The 26966-nt window shown below is 40.2% G+C and overlaps 1 protein-coding gene across 4 annotated transcripts in view; it reads left to right on the forward strand.

The window, feature by feature from the left end:
• bru1 (bruno 1) overlaps positions 1-26966 on the forward strand; it is a 956171-nt gene that overhangs the window by 253304 nt on the left and 675901 nt on the right. The window lies entirely within an intron of this gene.

Raw genomic sequence — 26966 nt, forward strand, 5'->3', positions numbered from 1 at the left:
TCGCAGGCCGTGAAAATAGGCACTCGAATGGAGTGGAATGAAGAACAGTAGGAAGACCAGAGTTGCATTTGATCAATCATTGCATCAATATTAAAGATAAATTTAGAAAAAATAGTTAAATACTTTAATATAAGCAAACATTTTCTTTCAATTACTGCAATTAAGATGCTGTATATTCCAAAATTATAACATTTTATGTCTGTTTAAAAATTTAACTTCAATTTCCCTAAGATTTCCGTAATATGGCCATTAGTGATGTTTGTGTGTGTGTGCAAATTTTGAGCGATCAGCTTTTAGTTGCGCTACTTGGTAAAGTTTACAATGACTTACGCAAATCAATGTACTTGATCGACTGATCATATGTTCGAACAGATGAATGAACAAAGACAAAACAGGAGAAAAGGTAAACAAAATTAAAGTACAGTAAGTATAAACAAATTTTCTTAAAGCATGTACAGTCAAGTATAAACAAAATTAACAATATATGTAACAACAAACAATAAGAACAAATTTCAAATATATGGTATATGTTGGGACAACTAAACAAAAATTAAGGACAAGGATTTCCGGACACAGGTCTAACATCAAGTTAAGGAACAATGTCTCGGACAATAAGACGGTCTTTTCATCCCATTGCAATGATACTGGACATTCCCTGATTTTGAAAATGTCATCATTCTGGACAAGGAAAAATTTTATAAGAAACGTTTTATTTTAGAAATGCTACATATTATGAACACCCCTAATGAGAAGCGAATGAATTATAAATCTGACACAGAAGGCTGTGCGCACGTCTATCGAAATTTAGTGCTGAAACAACAACAACATACAATGTAAGTTGAGCAGTGTTCATTAAACGACGGCGAATATCCCGCTACCCACATATTTGGCGACAACAACAAAATAGCAAGAAGATGATTTGAAATTTGTTCTTATTGTTTGTTGTTACATATATTGTTAATTTTGTTTATACTTGACTGGACATGCTTTAAGAAAATTTGTTTATACTTACTGTACTTTAATTTTGTTTACCTTTTCTCCTGTTTTGTCTTTGTTCATTCATCTGTTCGAACATATGATCAGTCGATCAAGTACATTGATTTGTGTAAGTTGTATTTGTTTATGAAATACATATGTCTATATGCAAAATATCCACCTGCTATTTTTATGTTTGCCTAATGTTTGTTATTATATTTTGTGTTTTTTTTTGGCCTGATGATGGTTTCAGATTGAAACGGAAATATCGACCAATTATATAAATTATAATACCACAAAATACATGGTGTTTTATTTATCCTTGCGGCCTTGTACTTGGAGATAGTTTTCATACTTGTAGGCTGAAAAAGAATTAACATTTCCAAACACTTGTACACACCTTGCAATATGAAGCAGATTATGCACATTATAGCTTACTTTGTTTTCGCAATAAATATATTGAAAATTATGAACAAATACCTCTAACATACTTTACACACAATCTAAATTAGATTGACATTTAGTAGATGAAATCAGTATATAAGAAGCATGAAGTAGAAGGAAATGTGTGTACAAGGTATCACATAGAAATTTTTTAAAAAGAACAGGCCCTATATATAGAACTACTAGCCTAAACACTGTAGCCTTCCAGCGGCAGAGCTCATTGAAGGAACGCGGTTTCCTTTGGAATGCAGTTTCTTAAAGTTAAGAAAAAATTATCCATATCGTGTTTTCTTTATTTTGAAATCTTCTTAATCTTTCCACTACATAGTTTATCATTCCATATCAAAAGTAGCATTTTTCTAACAACCCCCAAGTCAATAAGATGCATCACGTCCAAAGGGAACTGAATGATCATTCTAATATTTAACTTTTCTAAAATATGTTCATTGTGTATAAACATTTTTAAATGGAATTGTGGGTCCCTTCTTGCCTCGTCCGTTCTTAAGCACTCAACTGTTGCGCTATATGTCAAGCGTTTCTTTTTTTGTACAGTTTGTTGTGTGCAATTGGAATATTCACTTTTTTGCATAGCCTGTTGAGTGCACTTGGAACATCCACTGGCAGAAGTATGACCTACTGTTCCGCTAACGAAAGCGCGAGCGGGAGCATCGCATATAATTGCTCGTAACTTAATGAAAACTGTGGAGCATCCCAACTCAATACCTCTTTCCTGTAATACCAAAAACTCCTGGACTAAATCAAATAGGAAATTGTTAATATCTTCAGGTTTTTTTCCCAATGTAACACCCAAATAAAAATGGGGATATATTGGTGTGGTTTGCTACTGATCCAAGAATTGGCCATAAGGAATTCGATGAACTTTTATATAGAGGAAGCCCATCAATACCAATATCTAATTCTAAAATGTTTTGACCCAGAGGAACTTCCAACTGTAAACATTTTTTAATGCCCTGCTCTAAACCATAATGAAAATATTCTCCAGGTTTCACTTGAATCGTACAAATCGCTTGTTTCTCGAAGAGACCACTTGTCGAAATGGGGACATTAAGACCAGATTTGTTTAACAAATTAAGCATATCATTAGCAGCAGCTCATCTAATTCTATGCTTCACCATCCATTCTTTAAATCCCGAAATAATATCGAATGACGGTTGCATTAAAGGCATAGGAATCCTCTCGTATTCTGGATTTTCCGGAACAACAATTTGATGGACTTCGACATTTTTGGTATCGTTGCATAAGTTAGAGCGATTTGGTGAATCTTTCGGGGCTTCCTCGTCAACAGTTTTCAAACCATTCAGTTCTTTGGCTAAAAGCCGTTTAAAATGTCTTTTGCTATAGCTCAAAAGCGCATAACTCATTTTACCTTTAAAACATGGAAAGTTCCCACTTCTATATTGTATTCAATGCAATGAGTTTACTGCCAAGTGAATATCTATCTACAAGATGTAAAATGACTATAGCAAATGGGATATATTTATACCTAATTTATACTTCAACCGAAATACACTGTACTCACCTTAAAAACGCCAAGCCAACAAAAATTGGGAACAATCTGGAAAGTTCCCACTTCTATATTGTATTCAATGCAATCCAAACCAACGTGAATTTGAGAATTTAAACTTTATTTAATACTTTGTATATTAATTAATAACCACACGTATTTCATTGAAATATTTAAATTTATTTACCCATTTTTATTAGTTTATTTATTCTGCAAGTCGCAAGAAACACGCACGTGTAGAAAACTGAATTTCTCAACGCAAAAAATGAAAACAAAATGACAGAAACACATGTTTGTTTGAGTACGCTCCAAATAAGCGCTTGCTGATTTTCTGCGCATAAGGTAGCGTATACGAAGCACTTTGCAGTAATCGTTTGGTTCAAAAAAGCCGACGACAAACGACACAACCAAGTGTCAATTTTTCAGCGTGTTTGGAAGTGAAAACGTAGCGCTTGAATAAATTTTGCTGGGTATACACGTGCATCTGTAGTTATAATTTTAAAGCAGTCACTAAGTAAATTCTGGAAACGCCTAGAAGTATGGAACGAGGAAATCGAAAAGTATAAAGGAGCGCAATCTGAGCACTCAGAATCAGTTTGATTTAAGCACGCTATCTGTCGAGCAATAGAAGTGTTATTTTGAAAGTAGTCTAATAAAGACCATTTTGCATTATCGAATATTGGAGTTATTTATTCAACAGTTTAGTGATTCGAACGTTAGCAGAAGGTTACAAATAAAAGGAGTTGCAGTAAATTCGTTACAATTGGTGTCAGAAGAGGAATTGTTGAATAAATTCCAGAGGAAAACAAGGACATGGCAAAGTTAAGTGAATTGAATATCCAGCAACTGAAGAAGGAGTTGGAGAGCCGTGGATTGAATACTACCGGCATTAAACTCGAACGACTACGAGAGGCAATGGAATTAGAAGGAATTGACGTGGAAGAGTATGTCTTTCATCTTGATGGCGATGAGACAACAAAATTGGAGGAGAAAAATGAAACACTGCAGACAATGGCGAACACAGACCTGAACATCATATTGGCTGCTATATCGGCACAAATGTCCGAAATGTCATCACAAATATCCACCAACACGTCATCGCAACTGGAATCGCAGGAGACACGCATAACGTCAAAGATGGAAACTCAACTGGATGAACAGAAAACATATATGACATGTCAGTTGGCTGAGCAGTTGAAAGCACAGGAGGTCCGCATATCATCGCAGCTGGAGGCACAGGAGATAAGGGTATCATCGAAGCTGGATGCCCACGATACAAACATTGTACAGTTTGAGGAAAAAATTGAGGGCCGAGGTGGATGCTTTGAGAGGACGTATCGAGCAGTTGCAACTAAATTTCCCGGCAGTTTCAACGAGTAATCCAAAGGTAAAAACACCATCCTTTGACGGTTCTGTTCCTTTCCAGGTCTCTAAGTTACAATTTGAGAAGACCGAGGCAGTGAACAACTGGAATGCTGAGATAAAGTAGCTGCACTGTTCGCGGCATTGAAAGAGCCTGCAGCTGAAATCTTACAAACTATTCCAGAGGGCGAACGGAACTGTTATGAACCATTGATCGGCGCTCTAGAGAGAGGAGACAGATATACCAAATGGAGTTACTGAACTGCTTCCAGAGGCCTGGTGAAACATTGCAAGAGTTTGCGTCGGATGTTGAAAGGCTGGCACATTTAGCGAATGCGGACGCACCCGTGGAATACACCGAAAGGGTAAAAATCCAGAGCTTTATTAATGGAATACGGGATGTCGAAACGGAGCGAGGGACATACGCAACCCCAAAACCTACATTCGCAGAAACGGTATCACATGCTCTGCTTCAGGAAACAGTTTCGCTTCTGTGTAAGCCAGTTTTCAAAGCACGCCGTGTGGAAGTAGAAAGGCCAGAGTGGGTAGACGCAATATTAGAGGCGCTGAAACGATCGCAAAAGCGGAGTCTAAGAGTTATCAAATGCATCAAATGCGGGAAGCCCGGTCACATTGCACGTCATTGAGATCTTAGTCCTGGTAGTTCCACCTTGGCTGGTCGTAAACGTAAAACTGGACGAGATAAGCAAAAACGGGGCAGATGTAAAGAACGAAAACTTGCCCCAGCTATTGAATGTCCTGTGATATCTATCTCGCAAATTGGAAGAAACTCGAGCAGTCTTACCGTCAAAGGAAATGTGGATGACAAGGAGCGCGTACTGACTGTAGATAGGGGCGCATTTCATTCCTTAATCCGATCTGACTTGGTAAACAGGAGAGTAAAACCGTTACCTGGAGCAAGGTTGCGTACGGTCACAGGCGAGAAGATATATGTGAGAGGGAGAAGTGATATGTGAAGTCTTAATTGGGAAGGTCATGGTTCTACGCAAATTCGTTGTGGCTGAGATTGTTGATGAAGTCATATTGGGAGCGGATTTCTTGGTTGACCGTGACATCAATATCGATATGCTGAGAAGGGTGATGCGTTATAAGAACCAGGATCTGCCACTTAACTTCAGTTTGGAGAAAGGGTGCAGCAGTAATCGATTGCTGGGGAAAGACATTCGAAAAAAACCACAAAAGTCAAAGGCAGCAGATCGGGCAAGGGTTGATGGAATGAATGGGCTAAAGAAATCAATATCAAAGGTACCTGCGATAAAAAAACAGGCATTGATAAACCCTAATGGATGCACTAAAACGAGTGAAAGAATTTTCCAGAAAGAATGCAAGGGTGGTTTCAAGCCAGCGCGCACTACTGTTGTGAAGCGTCAAGACGCTACTGATGATGAAAAGTCAATCCGTCAAGATCAGGCTCTGCGAATTAGTTCTTCAGTGGCCAAACAACAGAGTGTGAGGGAACGGCCCAGGGTGATGAGTAGTAAGATGAAACACAGGTACGACAAGAAAAATAATTCGGAAGGTTTCCGGGAGGGAGATTTGGTACTGCTATACAACGCTCACCGGCGGAAAGGTGTTCCATCCAAATTTTTGTGCAGTTGGGAAGGCCCGTGCAGAGTTGTGAAGAGGATCAGTGATGTCATCTACCGCATACAAACAATTGGGAAACCACGAAATAGAAGGGTGGTTCATTTGGAGAGGCTAGCAGCGGTTAGATCGAGAGATTTGTCTGATCGGGACGATCAAACTTAGGTGGAGGGCAGTGTGACGAATATTAGTGACACTAAGTGATACTCGCATCACTAGTCTGATGCTAAGTAAATGAAGCCACAACAGCAATAAAGCAGGCAGTCACTTGTATCTACATAAACGAATCAATCATTATGTCTACACATATGTACGTACACGCATCGGAGAAGAGACGCATAAACACATGCATTTATGTTATCTGAGATGCTCCCAAAAGTAGGCAATTATCTGTGGAAGTGTCACCCACATATACACGCGCATATGAGAAGCTATACACGTGCATCTGTAGTTATAATTTTATACCAGTAACTAAGTAAGTAAATTCTGGAAACGCCTAGAAGTATGGAACGAGGAAAGTATAAAAGAGCGCAATCTGAGCACTCAGAATCAGTTTGATTTAAGCACGCTATCTGTCGAGCAATAAAAGTGTTAATTTGAAAGTAGTCTAATAAAGACCATTTTGCATTATCGAATATTTTATTTATTCAACACTTTAGTGATTTGAACGTTAGCAGAATGTTGCAAATAAGATGAATTGCAGTAAATTCGTTACAGTATGATAAAAAACATGCAAAAAAATATGTATGTAATACCTAATTATGAGTATAATGTTTATATGCTAGCACTTACCGGTTTATCCCGCGATGACGCACCGCATCCCGGAGAGTAGTGCTAAAATGTTATATATAAATATCCATACATGTGTACATAAGGAATGTTCGTTAAAGGGAAAGATAAGGGAATAATCTGATTTCCAATGCCTAACGTTGGCTGGATCTCAGAGAGGAGTTATTTTGGAAGAACTTGCGTCTTTACTCAAGCGGTTGTGAGCTGAATTACAACAGCCAATGTTCTTTCTGGCTTTAAGGTGGTCAAAAAAAAATTAGTTTAACAAAGAAGAAAAAACGTGAACGAAAGTAGAAGTGAAAAAAAATGATTGAGTGCCTTGCACCTGCCAAAGTGACGGGGAAGATCTATTTGGTTCAACAAGACCTACGTCAAGATTTAAGGTGGGTCAAGTGAAAAAAAAAGAAAGAAGGAGGGGATTGGGAAATCAAAATTTCCGATTACCTCAATAGAAATCTTCCCCCTCCCTGTTTTTTATTTTTTTGTTTGAATATGCAAATTTGCAGCAAAAAAATTTCAAAAACTAAAAATTTTCATAAAGTGCAAAGGAATTCGCAACAAGAATTTAGCTAAATCATAAAAACCGCGAAAAAAAAAAAAAAACTGAATTATAACAAGTAAGGAAGGCTAAGTTCGGGTGTAACCGAACATTACATACTCAGCTGAGAGCTTTGGAGACAAAATACGGGAAAATCACCATGTAGAAAAATGAGCCTAGGGTAATCCTGTAATGTGTCTGTATGACATGGGTATCAAATGGGAGGTATTAAAGAGTATTTTAAAAGGGGGACGCCATTTCGGGATATCGCCATAAGGGTGGACCAGGGGTGACTATAGAATGTGTTTTTACGATATGGGTATCAAGTCAAAGGTGTTGATGAGTATTTTAAAAGGGAGTGGGTCTTAGTTCTATAGGTGGACGCCATGTCGGGATATCGCCATAAATGTGGATCACGGGTGACTCTAGAATGCGTTTGTACGATATGGGTATCAAATGAAAGGTGTTACTGATTATTTAAAAGGGAGTGGGCCTTAGTTCTATAGGTGGACGCCTTTTCGAGATATTGCCATAAAGGTGGACCGGGGGTGATTCTAGAATGTGTTTGTACGATATGGGTATCAAATTAAAAGGGGTGGACGCCTTTGGAGATATCGCCATAAAGGTAGACCAGGGGTGACTATAATGTGTTTGTACGATTTGGGTATCAACTTTAAGGCATTAATGAGGGTGTTAAAAGGGGGTGGCCCCAGTTTTATATGTGAAGGCGTTTTCTAGATATCGAGCAAAATGTGGACCAGGGTGACCCAGAACCTTATCTGTCGGGTACCGCTAATTTATTTATATATGTAATGCCACGAACAGTATTCCTGCCATGATTCCAAGGGCTTTTGATTTCGCCCTACAGAACTTGTAGGAAAATGAACCTATGGTAATCCTGGAATGTGCTTGTATGACATGGGTTTCAAATGAAAGGTGTAACTGATTATTTAAAAGGGAGTGGGCCTTAGTATATAGTATAGGTGGACGCCTTTTCGAGATATTGCCATAAAGGTGGACCGGGGGTGACTCTAGAATGTGTTTGTACGATATGGGTATCAAATGTAAGGTATTAATGAGTATTTTAAAAGGGAGTGTGCTTAGTTCTATACGTGGACGCCTTTGGAGATATCGCCATAAATGTGGACCAGGGGTGACTATAATGTGTTTGTACGACGTGGGCATCAACTTAAAGGCATTAATGAGGGTATTAAAAGGCACTGGCCTCTAGTTGTATATGTGAAGGCGTTTTCGAGATATCGACCAAAATGTGGACCAGGGTGACCCAGAACATCATCTGTAGGCGTGGCTTCAAACCGATTTCGCCCGTTTTCACAGAAAACAGTTATCGTCATAGAATCTATGCCCCTACCAAATTTCACAAGGATTCTAGACAAATAAAATGAAAAAGACGCCCATTTTGAAATTTTCTTTTATTTTTGTATTTTGTTGCACCATATCATTACTGGAGTTGAATGTTGACATAATTTACTTATATACTGTAAAGATATTCAATTTTTTGTTAAAATCTGACTTAAATTTTTTTTTCTAAAGTGGGCGTGTTCGTCATCCGATTTTGCTAGTTTTTATTTAGCACACACATAGGAATAGGAGCAACGTTCCTGCCAAATTTCATCATGATATCTTCAACGACTGCCAAATTACAGGTTGCAAAACTTTTAAATTACCTTCTTTTAAAAGTGTTGGGTGCCACGCCCATTGTCCAAAATTTTACTTATTTTCTATTCTGCGTCATAAGGTCAACCCACCTACCAAGTTTCATCGCTTTATCCGCCTTTGGTAATGAATTATCGCACTTTTTAGGTTTTCCGGTATCGAAAAAGTGGGCGTGGTTGTAGTCCGATTTTTTTCATTTTAAATAGCGATCTGAGATGAGAACCTACATACCAAATTTTATCAAGATACCTCAAAATTTACTCAAGTTATCGTGTTTACGACGGGCGGACGGACGGACATTAGCTAAATAAATTTATTTTTTCGCCCAGATCAAGTCTATATCTATCTCCATTAGTTTATGCCGTTACGGATTACGGTTATGCGAACAAAATTTATATACTCTGAGATCTGCTCAGCTGATTATAAAAAGGTTTAAGCCTCTCGAAAAAAACGTTTCCTTGGAATTCCCCCAAGGAGGGTTTGCCTAGCAGGAATATGTATCTACATAAAGTTATAACAAAGTTTTAATATAAATGTATGTATATTATACTGGGTCGATTTATTATCCGATATCGCGCTATTGATTTTTCGATGGGATTTGGGCCCAGGAAAAAAGTTCCACTACGCATACCCAAAAAAATTATTTTCGAGCCTGTAAAAAAAAAAGGATAAATTTTTCGACCAAAACACTACCCAAAACCAAAAAAATATTTTTTTCAAAAAACTGTTATCGCCAACGTTTTTAAAACAGTTTTTTGAAGAAAAAAATAATTTTTGGGTTTTGGGGAGTGTTTTGGTCGAAAAATTTACCCTTTCGTCATTTTTTTGCAGGCTCGAAAATTATTTTTTTGGGTATGCGTAGTGGAACTTTTTTTCTGAGCCCAAATCTTATCGAAAAATCGATGGCACGATATCGGTTAACTTTCGTCCATACAAATCGACCCAGGTTAATGTATATATACATGGTTCGCCGCCAGTCTTCTCTCCGTGTGTTTGCTGTTGTTGTTGCTGGACTGCTGCCGTGCTCTGGCCTCGGTGGTTTGATGATTAAATACTCCTTAATTATATCGCCGTTGTCGTTCTACAAATAACATAGGCTTAGAGGGGTGTGTAAAAGTGCTGTAATAGCTTACTGCCTCCAGGCAGTTGAGCTCCAGGAAACTTCCGACTGTTCCTTAGCTTAAAGTCCTTTCGTTGAGGCACAGGAATACCCCTGTCTGATGAAGATCTGAAATAGACAACGTACACTGGCATTAGTTTTACATACATTCCCATTAACATAATGAAGGCTATTTAAGGATTTCTATAAATAACTTATTTCAAGGTTTATCTTATAATTTGTTGGTTGGTTGGAGTGGTGAGTCCCAATTGACTGCAATTAGCGCTCATGCGCCGTTTTGATACCACAAACTCGTGAGTTAACCAATGAAAGGGTGTTGTAAGAATACTAATGAACATTTTCACGCGTCTCAGGGAAAAACCCGTCCCCCTATGTCCATCCCGTGGAGTTTATGAATTTAAGAAGCTCTCCCGGCCTAACACCCTTGTGTTCTGGGAGGCTTTCGAAAAAGTCTTTCCAAGAAACCTTATTCTGCTTCGACAGTGTGCTGAGATTCGCACAGCAGATGCTCAACCATTTCCTCCGCCTCCGGATGCTTGCAGCTGCGACAGGAGGTATTGTGGTCCAGGCCCATCCGTGCCGCATGTACCCCAATTGTCCAATGCGCCGTGAGCACAGCAACTACTCTGGATAAAACCCTTCTGTTCATCTTCAGAACAGCTACCGATCGTTTTTTGTTTTATAGTGGCCACACGCTCTTGGAAACTCTACAGGTCTGCAACCGATTCCACCTATTGTTGGCCTCACCCAACCAGTACTCGGAGATTAGAGCCTTGATGAGTGCCAGGGGTGCAAGGACCTCCTTCGCTCCTGAGACATCAAAAGCCGCTCCACGCCGTGCCAGCTCATCTGCCATCTCGTTTCCCTGTATGTTTCGATGCCCCGGCACCCATATAAGGGTAACAATCTGCCGGCTCGCCAGAATCATGGCGCCCTCCCTACACTGCCCAACCAGGTCTGATGATGTCGCCTCTGACCCGAGTGCCAAAAGAGCTGCCTGGCTATCGAAGAAAATGGCTACCCTGTTACCGTTACCTTTGATATCCATTAACGCTTTGCACGCCTCTCGGATAGCGCCAATTTCAGCTTGAAACACACTTGCCGAGTCGGGAAGCCACATACATAAGGACGTGGGCGGGACAGTCGCAAATACTCCCGCTCCCACTCCGCAAGTCATTTTGGATCCGTCCGTGAAAACCGAGATGTCGAATCTCTGAGTGATCCCCCCATCTTTCCAATCTTTCCTTGTGAGGAAGAGAGTTGTGTAGTTTGTGTCGAAGACTTTCCTTGGACATATGTTGTCCGTTTTTGACAGGATTTGGGAGTCATTAATATTGAGCAGGATACGGCCTTGCCCGTATGTACGCTCCCTCCATAGGCCCCACTCCCGAAGCCTTACGGCCCCTTGAGATGCCGTTTCCTTGATAAAGAGATCTAACGGTGGAACATTGCAAATCACGTTTAAAACTTCCGAGGGGCACGACCTAATTGCCCCCGTGATCACTCCGCAGGCAGATCGTTGAACTTTCCCTACCATATTAGATTAGTTATGTATGTATTTCACCTCTACCGGCTTCCACCATAGGAGTGCCCCATATGTCAGAATTGGTCGAATAACTGCCTTATTATTTATGCCATGAGGTCTGGCCTCAAACCCCACTTTTTACCTAGCATTCCTTTGCAGGCATACATAGCCCCGTAGGCTCGTTTGACTCTGTGCTCTGTGTTAAGCCTCCAGTTCAGCATTGGTGTTAAAAATACTCCTAGATATTTGGCCTTATCAGAAAAACTTAACTCCTGGCCATCAAGAGTGGGAAGGTTAATACTTGGGATTTTCGTCCTAGTGGTGAAGAGCACTAGTTCCGTCTTTGAGGGGTTAACGTTTAGTCCGGCGCTCTCCGCCCAACTGCTCAGCTTCCTCAGTGGTCCCTGTATGATCCCACTATTCACATTGGGACAAATACCAGATACCAGTATTACCACGTCATCCGCGTAGGCCACCACTTTAACCCCATCCCTGTTGAGTTGACTAAGTATGTTGTCTATAACGCAAAGCGAGAGCAGTGGTGATATGACCCCGCCCTGAGGGGTCCCTTTCCAGGGATATGCTGTGACCTCACTATCCCCCAGTTTAGCGCTTATCATTCTGGACCGCAGAGCCGTCCCTATCCAGTTTACGATCCTGGTCCTCTATTCCGAGTACATGAAGGGGCCTTCTATTGCTTCCAGCCGGGCATTATTTAAAGCTCCCTCTATGTCCAAGAATGCAGCCAGGGTAAATTGTTCGTTTTCGAAGGACGACTGTACCTTTTGGACCACTTCATGTAAAGCGGTCTCTGTTGAGCGGCCCCTGAGATAGGCATGTTGGGCTGTTGAAAGCCCCGAGGTATCCAACCTACCGCGTATGTGGACGTCCAGTAGTCTTTCAAACGTGTTTACGAAAGACTGGTAGGTCTGAAATCCTTAGGCTTTTCATGTCCCCTCTTATTAACCTTTGGGATGAAGATCACCCTGGCCCCTCTCCAATTCAGGAGCACATGATTAAGTCGAATGCAGGCTTTAAAGATGCGTTCAATCCAGAGAATCACCAGACAGCGAGTTTTTTGTAGTGACTTATTTTGTTTTGTTGATTTTCCGACAGGGTGGATAAATGATGTATATTGGAACGATTTTCCGCCATCCCTTGTCAAATTTGGTTTTGAGACAAACCGGTTTCGGCGTTGTGCCATCATCAGTGTCGATTTTCCTTCTGATCTGTTGTTGTAGTTTGTCCTGTATTTATAGTTCGTAGGTACATGAGCAGGTATTGTCAAAATTGATGCTTGTGTATATTTAGTTATGTGTATGTCAGGACCGAGGGTTCTTTACTAATCGTTTTGTGTGGTTAACTGGGGTAGGTAATAATCCGTAATTTTAGTTGCTTGACCTTCTTTGTGGGTTTGTTGTTTTGGTGTGTTAATTGTTTTGTGTTTATTTGTTGTTGTGTGTTTGTCTGTTGTACCTGTGTGATTACTTTGTTTCTTATAAACAATTTTTAAATGCTCGAATATTATGTCAGAAATTGTGTTTATCTGTTCGTTTATTATTCTACCGTCGAATGTTTTCTGTTTGTAGATTTCCATGTTTCGAGTACGTTGAGACGTCGGCCTTTTGCTTGTATGTGAAGATCCCTAACTGTTTTATTGATGTTTGCTGGGGAACATTCATTCTCGACCATGTGATTCGCGAAGCAAGACTCGGGTATAATGTTTGGATTCCGTATTTTTTTGTTGTAATCTCTAATATGTTCTCTGAACCTCGTTCTTATTTGCCTTCCTGTTTGTCCAATGTAACTATGCTGTCATCCGCAGGTAAGCTTGTATACGCCGTGGCTGCTAAACGGATCCTCTGAGTTAGTATTAGTTCTTAGTTTTCAGAACGAAAATCGACACTGATGATGACACAACGCCGAAACCGGTTTGTCTCAAAACCAAATTTGACAAGGGATGACGGAAAATCGTTCCAATGTACATCAGTTTTTTGTAGCATCGCTGGGAAAATGCCATCCGACGCTAGGGATTTGTATGGCGAAAAACTATTGATAGCCCATTCTATCTTTTTTTCCGTTGTATGTTCATTTATTAACCGGAGGGAGGGTATTACTCCTGTATACTCCTCGGTTCCATTTGGCTGGAACTACAGCGTGGAAGGTGCATTTTTACCAGCAGCTCCACTGTTTCAGCGGAGCTCGCTGTCCGTGATTCTCAAGAAGGATGGGCAGGGTTTTTCCTTCGAGAGAATCTTACAAATTCTCGAAGATTCTCTGGTTGACTCGATAGAAGAGCAAAATTCTTTACAGTATTCCGTCTTTGCCTTCTGAAAAGCTTTTTTGTAGCACCTGATACTATCTTTATACGGTTCGCAGCTTCCATTTTACAGGCTCAGGTTGAATAGTTTGCGAGTCTCTTTTCTGAGCTTAAAAAGGTTGGAATTCCACCAGGGTGGGGGTATACCTTTTTACTAAAACTAGTTGGACAAGCTATCCGTGGGGCAGACCCTGCGGCCTCCTCCAGCTTGCTGCTGTTAGCATCAAGGTCCTCCCCTGATGAAATTTCCTCTGCCGAATGCCTACCTAGGTTATTTCCTACCACTTTGACGAACTTTCGCCAATTGGTCATCTTTGGATTACGATAGGGAATAGGAATTTCTACATTAAGGCAGATATTGAATGGTATCCTCCTGTGGTCAGAAACCGATTGACTCTCTGATACCCTCCAGCTATTTAACCGAATATTGCTGTTTCCGCTTAGTAGCGTGACATCTAATTCTTCCTCCCACCCGTTGAATGTGTCCGTGGTTAAAAATACAAAGGTGGGTGTGTTTCTCCGATTGCATATTACTAGGTCAGTGTTAATGATAAAATCGAGAAGTGACTCACCCCGAGTGTTGATTTCCTTACTTCCCTATAGGGAGTGACTGGAATTGGCATCACATCCCAGCACAGTGTTTGCAGATCTCCAGTCCTGCATCAAGTCTCGCATCTCCGCCGGTGGAGCGTCCTTGTGGCGCTGCATGTAACAAGAAGCAATTACTATGCTGACTCCGTCAGTTGTATCTAGCGAAATCGTTGTCAGATCCGAAGAGCTGTGAGAAGAAACAAGGACAACATTGTAGTTAAATTTTACCAAAACGCATGTCCTAGGCTTACCGTCCTCGCGCTTGTAAAACATAGAGTATCCCTTTATTGAGAGCCCTTTCACCTGGGTGTTCCACATCCACGCCTCCTGAACAAGGACTATATCAAAGTCTTCCTCCAATGGGAAGACGACAAGGTTGTCCAAGGCCAGCCTAGAGTGCTGGAGGTTAATTTGGACAACCTTTTGACCCGTTGGAACTATTAAGGTCCAGGTTCTTGGTCGGCGAGCTGCAAGTCCTCCAGGCGCTTGTTAGCACCGTCGACCTCATCCGGTTCTTCCTCCTCCCCCTGAGGGGATCGGAGGACTTTCACCTTGGCGCGCCGCGCGCAAACGGAGGGTGAAGTCCGCTTTTTCAAGCTGAGTTATACTATCCTCTGATACGAGGAGCATGAAAGAGAGGCTGTTCCGTCGCGATTCTTCTGCCTTGATGACTACCCAGTCCTCCATGGCCACATCGCGGTTGTGAGCCCGCAAATACTTCAACAGCATCCCGCTGTCTATTTTCATTCTCGGGATCGACACCCGAGCTCGGGGTCTTTTTGGTATATCGGCGGCCGGGATGAGCTCAATCCTTAAGCCCTCCCAGACCTCCCCAAAGGCCAGCACGCACTTCTCCAACAAGTCCTTTAATTTCACCACACGGTACCTGCGAACAACCTCCGCCGAGTCGAACGAGGGGAGATTACCATCCGTGTTGGCCATGACAAAGTCAATGACCATCTGAGAAAGCCTTGCCTCTAGCTCCCCCCAATTCTCGAAGACGCTGTTGGTGGTCGCATCCACTAGCGCAACTTGAAGGTTACTCCGAACCATTTCTGAAAAATTTTTGGCCCCTCCAGCGCTCCGGCTGATACAGAGGCGTTACCACCGGTAATTTTGCTCCTCTTGGAGGTGCTAGGGGCCTCTTCCATGGACCGGTTCCCTTTGAGGTGCTAGGGGCCTCTTCCATGGACCGGTTCCCTTTGAGGTACTAGGGCCTCTTCCAGAGATCGGTTTCTCCTACCGGCGGTGGTTCTGTTTTCGGCTTCCAAGTACGCCTTGTACTCGCCCACCATCGCTTGGAAAGTAACACGGTCCTCCGCATCCTTGGGATGGACGTTACCGTTTACCCTGTTCTGCTATATCCTATCCAGGACAGACAGAGCTAGCTGATACCGCCTTCTCCCAAGTAATGGCTTGGACCGTGCCTTCCTACCGCTACTTCCTAGCAGAGGTCGAAAATTGTTGATTGCGTGGCGGAGTACAGTTGCCCACAGTACTGTTCCCGCCACATGTTGCGTCAGTCTCTTGACTTGAAGATAGGAACTCCACATCCGAAGAGTCCCTCTCTCCGAGTCCAGGTCCGTCTGTTTATCCGTCCCCTACACCCGTTCTAGAGTCCGTCCTTGTTAAAGTCAATGACGTCGTTGTCGTTACCGTCTTAGTAATATTGTCGTCTGTGTCTTTGATGTCTTTTTTAGTTTTGTAATCATTTTTTTGTAAAAAGTTTATATTTTGGTCCCACGAGCATGCACGTAAAGGGTTGGTCACTCGTCCGCAGAGCCGGCATGCGTAGAGAAGGCACTTATACCTCCGACCTTGCCCGGCATTGGAGGGGACCATTCGAGACCAGCTACTCAATATCCACCCGCTGGCTATTCAGCCCTCGGCACGGGTACCTTAACACCTTGGCTTAGGGTGATGGTATAGGGTATGGGCCGGGATGGGAAAAAACAGGGAATAGGTTCTGGAGTGTGGGAAAGAGGTCGCCGCTCGACTTCGGTGCCGAAGCGTTACCAGGTGTCACCACGAGGAGGCTCCCCCTACCCCGGGGGAGGGTGCTAAGCACCTATGAGTCGACACTTTGGGGTGGCGCTGGTGTGTGCAAAACGCAACACCCCCATCAATGACACCCTTATCTTATAATAGTTACGTGCTTATTTTTCTATCTCTTTTTGGTTTTTACTTAATTTAACTTATTTCATTAACCTCTTTAGGATTAACTTCATTTTATATAATTTAATTTCTAAAAAAAATTTTTTTTTTCCAAATTCAATTCATTTCACACAATTTATTTATATTAATTAGTTCTAGGTTTTAATTAAAATTTATCTCATTTAATGACAATCCATTTTACCGATTTAAAAATAGTTTTCTTACATTTTGAATTTTATCAAATTCTAATTATTTTATATAGAATTTATCATGACTCAATTATATGGTTACATGGTCAATGGGATTGTCAAAAGGAAATAGTTAGAGAATGCAAAACGTTAACAAAGGTTACAATAACAACCAAAAAGCTGTTGTTTTCATTTAAGTTTTTCACGTGCTTTGCGTCTGTTTTGTAAATTAAATAACTTCATTTTTAATTTTTATATTTACAAATTAACAATTGTAATATAAATAAAAGGAAAAAAAGAAACATGTCCAAGTGTGTGATGTGTGGAAAACGATCCCAATCAGGAAGTGGTCCAAAAATTATCTATCTTTCATTCTGTCGATAGAATTACCCAATAAAGAAGTCCTTCGGGGGAATAAACATTTATAGATTTGCAGTAATTTATTTCACGTAACTTGAAAATCGTATACAAAATATTTAATATTTGTCTATTAGGGCCGGTCGATTTAAAAATCGCTCATTGCTCTGTGAAAATCGTATTTTAGGGATCAAAATAGAAAACTTTGCCGAAGGAACCATACCTCTAAAACGAATTCTGATGTCCCCCCTTTGGGCAAAGTTTCTTATTTTGATCCCTAGAATATGATTTTCACAGAGCAATGGGCGATTTTTTTGCCTCCCCACAAATCGACTCGGCCTAATATGTATGTATTTTATTTGCATATTTTTCACTACCCCATTAATTTCCTATGCGCAGTTTTTTCACATCACCATTTTCATCAACCGATACAGCATTGAATAATAAAGCGTGTGTCATTGCTGATTCTCTAAATATAAGTCGATCCGCATCGAATATTTACTTTGTAAAATTTTCTTGGGATTTTGACACGAAGGGTGTTCATAACCAACTTGCTAGCACCAGAAAGAGTGGATCCCGCTGACTGGTGTCCAGTACAAACGGATGCTTTTTTGCGATTTTTCACATACACATTAACATATTTCAAGAGCAGGTTTCTATTTTTATTAAGATATGTACCAAGCAGTACTAATACACTTAATACTTTGTCTGAAAAAGTTGTAGTTTTTCTTTAGTAAAGGTCTAAAAATGTGTTCGATTTGTCCCGTACCCACAGGGTGGAACATGATCATCTTCGCTGGGTGCTTTTAAGCTGCCTCCGTTTAAGATGACGTTAACGGCTTCCCTCTAGATTCTAAGCTTCCTCTGAACATTGATTACCAGGTCCCCCTTTTCGTTCCGGCAGAAATTTTACCCAGGTTTGGAACCTTCTGTCCTTCGCCGAATTTTGGGTAGGATTTTAAATTTTTTCTTTACTCTGTGCCGTATTTTTCGGTCGGATGTTTAATCTTTGAGCTGGATATGAAAACATTTCGGGCAACAACGATGTCGATCGTCCTAATTAATATCTGAAATTGCTGTGTAAATGTTTTTTTATGAAAAATATATGTACTTTTTTTCATCGTCAAATACATGGGGACTAGAGGTTTATGCCGATCACTTTATCGGCGGCGGCGGCGTAGGCGGCGTAGGCGGCGCGCCGGCGTACGCCGGTGTTCTTACTTTAAAAGCTTGATTTTTCTATTTAAAAAAAATAATATTTAGGAAAGTTTTTGTTTATATGTATTCAAGGAAATCAACGTGTTGGCCATTTCGGAAAGATCCGGGGTTTTTGCATCAAAATCTCGCAGACCGTTCAAAAATTTTCAGGAGTAGCTCCTTGCGAAGGGATTGTCCCTCGTTCGCGTGCTCCAGAGAGGCTTCGAACCTAACCCCGGTCTTTGGAATTGGTACTGCTGCGTCTGCTGAAAAGAAATAGAGATACATAAAATAGTCACACCTTTGCCTATATATCTCGTGCAAAGCGTAGTTTCACCTAGGGTTAACTCCTAATAATAGTCGCGAACACAATTTCTTTAAATCATTTGTCGCTCCTTGGCGGTCACGCATAAAGGCGACTTAGGGTTGCTATGAATGGTCTATTAATACTCATGACTATAGTGGCACAGAGCGCCTCCAGTTTTTTCGGCTGTTTTTAAGAGCTAAAATTTCCGATGTGCGAACAGTAGGAATCCCTACCACCAGTCGCTACCACGCCTCCTGAGCCTCACACCATATGCCAGTACAGAAGCTATACGACTGCGACTTCGAACTCATACCTTCGTCGACGTCACTTTCCTAGAAGCTCTAGGTGTAGCTCCGAAGACTTTCCAACGGATGCTTTTGTTGCGCTATGCTGCCGAGCTACACTTTGAAACGTTAGGGAGTGACTATTCGGCCAAAGATGCCGCCCTCGAAATCATAAGCAGTCTAAGTGAATGTCATTGCGTCATGGGTGAAAATCCGTATAATCCTCGGCGCATCTACATAATTAAAATTTTACAAGGACCCTGGATAAAATTTTTTAAATGTAGGCCAAAGATTGCAGACGTTTGTGTTCACAACATTGATTTCAATAGTCTTCGTTAAATCAAATTTAGAATGAAAGTCGACGGATTTTAAGTTGAAAGTTGTTAACTACTGTTTTCCGGCCTTACGATATAGGAGCTCATTATGGATGACCGCGTAGCTACAGTTTTCAGACAGGTTCAACTGTCCACTACGTTAGGGTAGTATCACACACGGTCATTAGTTCCACTGTCTTGGGAAAGCTTTTGCTTCACCACTTTGAGTGTTTTTGCGAAGGACAAAGCCTCACCTGGTAGATATATGTGCCTACGTATTCACAATTTTAAAAGGAGCCGTAACGTGTAGGTGATATCTAAACTTGGTTGATAGGCTATAATCAACGTGATTCACTCCAAGGGACTAGTTTTGGATAGGGCCGCGAACTTTAGGAAATGTCAAATAGGGAGACTTGGGTGTTGAAGGATGAAGTGTGAAAATCAAAATTAACATTTCATACGCTATTGTATAGTTTCGCAAATAAACAACAGATGTTTGAATGTAAGCCCAAGCGATTTTTCAAACCCTTCTCATATGTACATATATCCTCAACTTAAGTATGAGGTAAGAATAATTTCAAAGGAGTGTTTATGCCCCTAGAACCTACTAAAGGATTTTGCATCACTGATTTCGCTTATTCTTGAGGACAGTTTAAAAACATGTTCGCCTTGGGTCATTTTATTTGAATTAATTGTTCATTATTAATTTTTTCAAAAATGCAAAGTGAGCATATAAATTTATTATATAACTTTTCTTTTAGTATTTTGTTTTAATAACTTGCTCAATTGGGTAATGGAAAGTCCGTGTTAAGCTGACGTCGAAAACGCCTGTTATTTTAAATAACTTTTGAATAGTTATAAAGAGTTAAATTTCGCAATTAGTTTCTTATAACGGGCAGTGATGCGCATCCGTTGATACCACTTTCGACCATATCCGACCAATTTTCGACATGAACAATAAATGGCCTAAACAGTCTTAAACGTGTAGAAAATATAGTAACGCGGCGGACGCCGCGCCGCCACCCCGCCACGCCGATATTTTAGACATTCGGCGGCGGCGTGCGAAAAACGACCAAAATCGGCGGCGGCGGCGGCGTTAATCGGCGGCGTATATCTCTAATGGGGACACACGTAGATACTAAAGATTTTCATTTTTATATAGAAGGTGGGCGCGGTAATCAACCGAATTTTGAAAAGGAAAGATGGTTATAAATAAAATCACAAGATCTTCCTTTTTCAAGACAGTTAAATACATTTTTCAATTCAATGTTACGAAGTTGCTCATTTAAAATTTTAGCATTGTAGTTTTATAAATAAATAATCAGGTTTTCTGTGTTTTCCAAAGTATTATATATCGTTGCCCGCTTGTCATAAGCATGAATGTGCCAAAATGAGAATGGTGGGAAATCGAGTTTCAGGGTTTATTGCTCTCTCAAAATTTCTAGTGTATAAATGTAGTTATATACTAGCAGACCCGGCAGATGTTGTCCTGCCCTAAATTTGGTGTATCTGCATACATTTTAATAAGCTTTTTCCGTCTAACTCTGCCTTACCCCTCTACACTTTTTCCTAATCTTTTTATTCACTCCTCCCTCCGTCTTTTTCGCTTCATCTCCATCTTCGTCTCATTCTATCTCTTTCTCAGTCTCCTTCTCTGTTTTCTCTTCTCTCAAGTTTTTCTCCGTCTTCTTCATCTCTTATTGCCAGTCCCAGAGGGTGGTATGTATTTTGTTCCAGTCCCATTCGGAGTCTCAGTCTCAGTCCCACTCCGAGTCTCAGTCTCAGTCCCAGTCCTAGTCTTAATCCCAGTCCCAGTTCGTTTCTGGTATACTTACCAGAAAAAAGCATCGTAAATAATAATATAAGCAAATTTATATACGATATTTCAGCAAATCGAATAGGACGTATGTAAAAAGGTATGTGGGTATTATTAATTTTTGTCTTTATTTCGGCTTCGCATGCATATTTATCAGTTTTGCCAGGTTGATACGACTAAATCGAATATCACAATGAACTTTAGAGCTCTCAGCAACAGCTTTCATTTGATATCCATAATACCACACATTCTAGGGGTACCAGGGTCCACGTTTTGGCCTATATCTCGAGACCCTAGTCACTCAGTGGTACGAAAATTATCCTGTACTATAGCACTCATCAGCAGCTTTCATTTGATATCCATATTGTATAAACACATTCTAGGGGTACCCGGGTCCACGCTTTGGGCTATATCTCGAGACCCTATCCTCCAAGTTGTACGAAAATTATCCTGTAATATAGCACTCATCAACAGCTTTCATTTGATATCCATATTCTATAAACACATTCCAGGGGTACCCGGGTCCACCTTTTGGGCTATATCTCGAGACCCTAGCCTCCCAGTTGTATGAAAATTATCCTGTACTTTGCACTCATCAACAGCTTTAATTTGATATCCATATTGTATAAACACATTCTAGCAGTACCCGGGTCCACGTTTTGGCTATATCTCGAAACCCTAGTCACTCAGGGGTATGAAGATTGTCCTTTACTATAGCACTCATCAACAGCTTTCATTTGATATCCATATTGTATAAACACATTCTAGGGGTACCCGGGTCCACGTTTTGGGCTATATCTCGAGACCCTAGCCTCCCAGTTGTGTGAAAATTATCCTGTACTATAGCACTCATCAACAGCTTTCATTTGATATCCATATTGTACAAACACATTCTAGGGGTACCCGTGTCCACGTTTTGGGCTATACCTCCAGACCCTAGCCCCCCAGTTGTGTGAAAATTATCCTGTACTATAGCACTCATCAACAGCTTTCATTTGATATCCATATTGTATAAACACATTCTAGCAGTACCCGGGTCCACGTTTTGGGCTATATCTCGAGACCCTAGCCCCCCAGTTGTGTGAAAATTATCCTGTACTATAGCACTCATCAACAGCTTACATTTGATATCCATATTGTACAAACACATTCTAGGGGTACCCGGGTCCACGTTTTGGGCTATACCTGCAGACCCTAGCCTCCCAGTTGTATGAAAATTATCTTGTACTATAGCACTCATCAACAGCATTCATTTGATATCTATATTGTATAACCACATTCTAGGGGTACCCGGGTCCACGTTTTGGGCTATATCTCGAGACCCTAGCCTCCCAGTTGTATGACAATTATCCTGTACTATAGCACTCATCAACAGCTTTCATTTGATATCCATGTTGTATAAACACATTCTAGGGTACCCGGGTCCACGTTTTGATCTCAAGACCCTAGACATGTAACGAAAAAAAGGTAGACGTTGGCCGATTCTCAGTCCTACCCAATATGCTCATAAAATTTCATGAGAATCAGTTCAACCGTTTCGGAGGAGTTAAGCCTCTAACACCGTGACAGAAGAATTTTATATATTAGACTAGAAGACCCGGCAGACGTTGTCCTGCCCTAAATTTGGCCAATCTGCATACATTTTTTCCATCTGACTCTGCCCTCCGCCCCTCTTCACTTTTTCCTAATCCTTTTATTCACTCCTCCCTCCGTCTTTTTCGCTTCATCTATCTCCATCTTCGTCTCATTCTATCTCTTTGTCAATCTCCTTCTCTCTTTTTTCTTCTCTAAATTTCTTCTCATTCTTCTGTATCCCTTATTGCCTGACCCAGAAGGTGGTATGTATTTTATTCCAGTTCCAGTCCCAGTCACAGTCCTAGTCCTAATCCCAGTCCCAGTCCGTCTCTGGATAATATATTACTCTGTACTAAAGCACTCATCAACAGCTTTCATTTTGTATAAACACTGTCTAGGCATTCACTGGCCCACGTTTTGGACTATATCTCGAAACCCTAGTCACCCAGGGGTATGAAAACTACCCTCTGCTAAAGCACTCATCCACAGTTTTCATTTGATATCCACATTCTAGGGTTACCCGGGTCCATATTTTGGCCTATATCTCGAGACCCTAGTCACCCAGGGGTATGAAAATTACCCTCTAATAAAGCACTCATCAACAGCTTTCATTTGATATCCACATTCTAGGGTTACCCGGGTCCATATTTTGGCCTATATCTCGAGACCCTAGTCACCCAGGGGTATGAAAATTATCCTCTAATAAAGCACTCATCAACAGCTTTCATTTGATATCCACATTCTAGGGTTACCCGGGTCCATATTTTGGCCTATATCTCGAGACCCTAGTCACCCAGGGGTATGAAAATTACCCTCTAATAAAGCACTCATCAACAGCTTTCATTTGATATCCACATTCTAGGGTTACCCGGGTCCATATTTTGGCCTATATCTCGAGACCCTAGTCACCCAGGGGTATGAAAATTACCCTCTAATAAAGCACTCATCAACAGCTTTCATTTGATATCCACATTCTAGGGTTACACGGGTCCATATTTTGGCCTATATCTCGAGACCCTAGTCACCCAGGGGTATGAAAATTATCCTCTACTAAAGCACTCATCAACAGCTTTCATTTGATAGCAATATTCTATAAACATATTCTAGGGGTACCCGGGTCCACGTTTTCGCCTATATCTCGAGACCCTAGTCACCCAGTCACCTACCCTATATTTCAAGTTAGATCAAACTACACACGGGGTGCAAAACAAATTCAAAATCGGTTCAGTAGTTTAGGAGTCCATTTGCCTTAATTGTGTGACACGTGTTTTTTAATATTAAGATTATACTCACACTATGCTCTTTTCACTGAGATAATTGTTCTGCTCGCATCCCTTCTATTCTCCGAGATTTAGCATATTCATTTTTCTGGGACAACAAAAATTTAAAAAGCTGATATATTTTTTGTTAACACATCTACACAAAAAAATTAAAAGTAGTCGGATCAGAGTAATCTGTTCATGCTTTCTATGCATTTTGATGCGCTGAATCCGAGTAAGCTATAAGAATTGGCCCAACTGGTCATGGTAAGGCCTTAACCTCAAAAGACGTAAAAAAATCACTACAGATCAATTTTTATATAACGTTAGGGCAAGCCAAGACCTGCTAGGCCAATTCCGTTGGCGGATTGGGATTCGGAGCATCACAGTACTTGGAAAAAATCCGCGGCTTTGACTTATCGAAAGTATGTGTGTAAATGAAAAAAGTTGCACATTCAATTCAATTTCTTTGTGGACTTATCTTTGTTTTTATTTAAAATATTATTGCAAACATAGAACTAGTTCTTATTATCATCAGATTCAGAATCTTCTGAAATAGTGGGTTCGGGAAAAGCGTTTTTATAAGAAGAATGATATTATTTTGGTATAGCGAGTTTTTCACACAATTTTTCCAAGTATTTTAGTTTTGATTAGGATATTAAGCTATTAAAAATCCTTCATCGGTGTAATTTTTTTTGAAGAATAGCAGGCACGTATACCCGAATGATGGAACATACGAATATGTGCTGTTCTTTTTTTTGTTTTTTCAAAAATTGTAAAAATTGTTTAGCCATATCAACGAATGTGTCATACAATATGTCACATTCATTTTTCTGGCTCAACTTTGTGTGATTGAATTGTACATTCGTTAAAATGGCATTGCAAATTATTGGGGTTTCCATGTACGTAGGAAGCTCTAGATTTAAGTAGAACCTATAGAATCTAAAGGGTAACCGAAAGAGGCCTCTAACACAAAATCGGAAAAATTGCACATTCATGCTTCTGCCTAGCGGGCGACGATATATAATAACAAGTAAGGAAGTCTAAGTTCGGGTGAAACCGATTACATACCCAGCTGTACACTTGAAATACTGTTGTTGTTTGTTTTGTGTGCTTAATAGTGTTACAAGGCTGCGCAATAATTCTATTCTAAACTAATTTTTCTTCGAGTTATGGCTCCCGAAACATAGAAAATTGCTTAGTCATAAAAGGGGTGGTACCACGCCAATTTTTAACATTTGAAGTTTTACCTATTTATTGTTATAAATCCACTTGAGAAATGAAATACTATTGATATTGTTAGAGCTAATCTGGTAACTCTTTATTTGTCAAGTTAAACACGTTATATAAAAATGTCAATAACTAGCAATAGAAAGGAGACAGAGTTTCCGGTTGATCTATCAGTGAATTCAATAAAGGATAGTTCATAGAATTTTCATCGTATTTTAATCTTGGAATCGATCCACGCACCTTCATCAGTGGTGACGAGGATAGACGAAAAAACTCTCAATTCAATTCTGCAAAAGTATCAGGAGTCGAGCTCCAGCATGTTGCAAAAAATCCTAGAGCAAAACATGCAGGTAATGCAAAAAATGTTCGCTAGTGAAAGTCACAAAAGCGCTACGCCAATTTTCAGGCATTTCAACAAAAGTGTTGAAAAATGGGTCACGTATATTCAACAAGTGGAATTACGTTTTGTAGCACATGAAGTCATACTTTTAAATCTTAAGAGAGCGTGCCTTCTGTCCTAGAAAGGCGCAAAAACTTTTGAGTTGCTTCAAAAGCTATGTGACAACGATCTAAGCGGAAAGTCTTTCAGTGAACTAGTTGATAAGTTAACCAATAAATCCCTTTATTTTGCGTAAATTAAAGTTTCATTTGGAATTGCTTTAAAGAATTACATAGCAATTTAATTTTGTAAATAATTGAATAATTTGATAAACTACTGAAGGTAATACGTAACTTTAAATTAATTTTGTTAGACTAAGGCCAAAGTTTGTGAATAAATTGCAATCATTGAATTTAAAATATAAATCAGCTCGTGATTTAACAATGGTCCTTCGAGCCGGATTTGGATCAGCCAATTGGCAACGCAAAAATTTCCCCTAATCTCTAACGCAAAGAAACAACATTGGCCTTAGCTTTGACAGCGATCACTCGCTGAACACACTCTCACACCATTTTCGTCAACCGGCATAATTAGCAGCATCATCGGCGCAAACAGCGAAAAAAAAAGTAAATATAATTAAAATCAAATAGTTTAAAGTAAACACAAACGTGGTGGAAATAAAAAAGTGGTTTAATAAAACAAGTGCCGCTGCCCACCGTGGGATTTACTTAATATTTTGTTAACATCCGTCGCCGAATTTGTGTCGCCGAAAGCATATTGCTGGTTCAACGAGGGAGCACCACATCACAACAATAGTTCCGAAAACTATCCCAGATAAAATATATAAATACAAGTATGTCCAGGTGAGTCCCAATATTTGGTCCAATTTTTATTCAAACGGCACATTTACTGTTACCGGCAAACGGCTCATATGTATATATATGTACATCGCCAAGTAAAAGTACTCGTTCAAGAAATATCGAAAATCCCCAAGGCGACTGATATATATACATACATTTGAGGCTAGATTTGCAACCAGTGCTAAATACCCTCATTCTCATAATAGATAAATTATTCCCATGTAAACTCACACAAACATGCATACATAATTTTTAAAGCAAATTATCTTGCATTTGGCGTTAAAATTCTTAATTTTCATTAAACATACATGGGCATAAAATATACGGTCGAGTCTTTGTTGTTGTAAATTTTTCGTTCGAGAATTTGTGCATACAAAAAGACATCATATACCAGCAAACAGTTGCGCATCATATCGACTTGAGAGTTTGAAATAATAATTTTCAATCAAAGTCCCACTTTCAAGAATTTAATCCCTAAAATCACTCCAAATTGTGATATCACAGCCATTATTGCGTTCTTTTAAAATCCTATCAATTTGGAAGTCCCGTAAGAAAACATATAACTATTCTTAGTC

The sequence above is a fragment of the Eurosta solidaginis genome, chromosome 2, assembly GCF_040869045.1.
Source record: "Eurosta solidaginis isolate ZX-2024a chromosome 2, ASM4086904v1, whole genome shotgun sequence".
Lineage (NCBI taxonomy): Eukaryota > Metazoa > Arthropoda > Insecta > Diptera > Tephritidae > Eurosta > Eurosta solidaginis.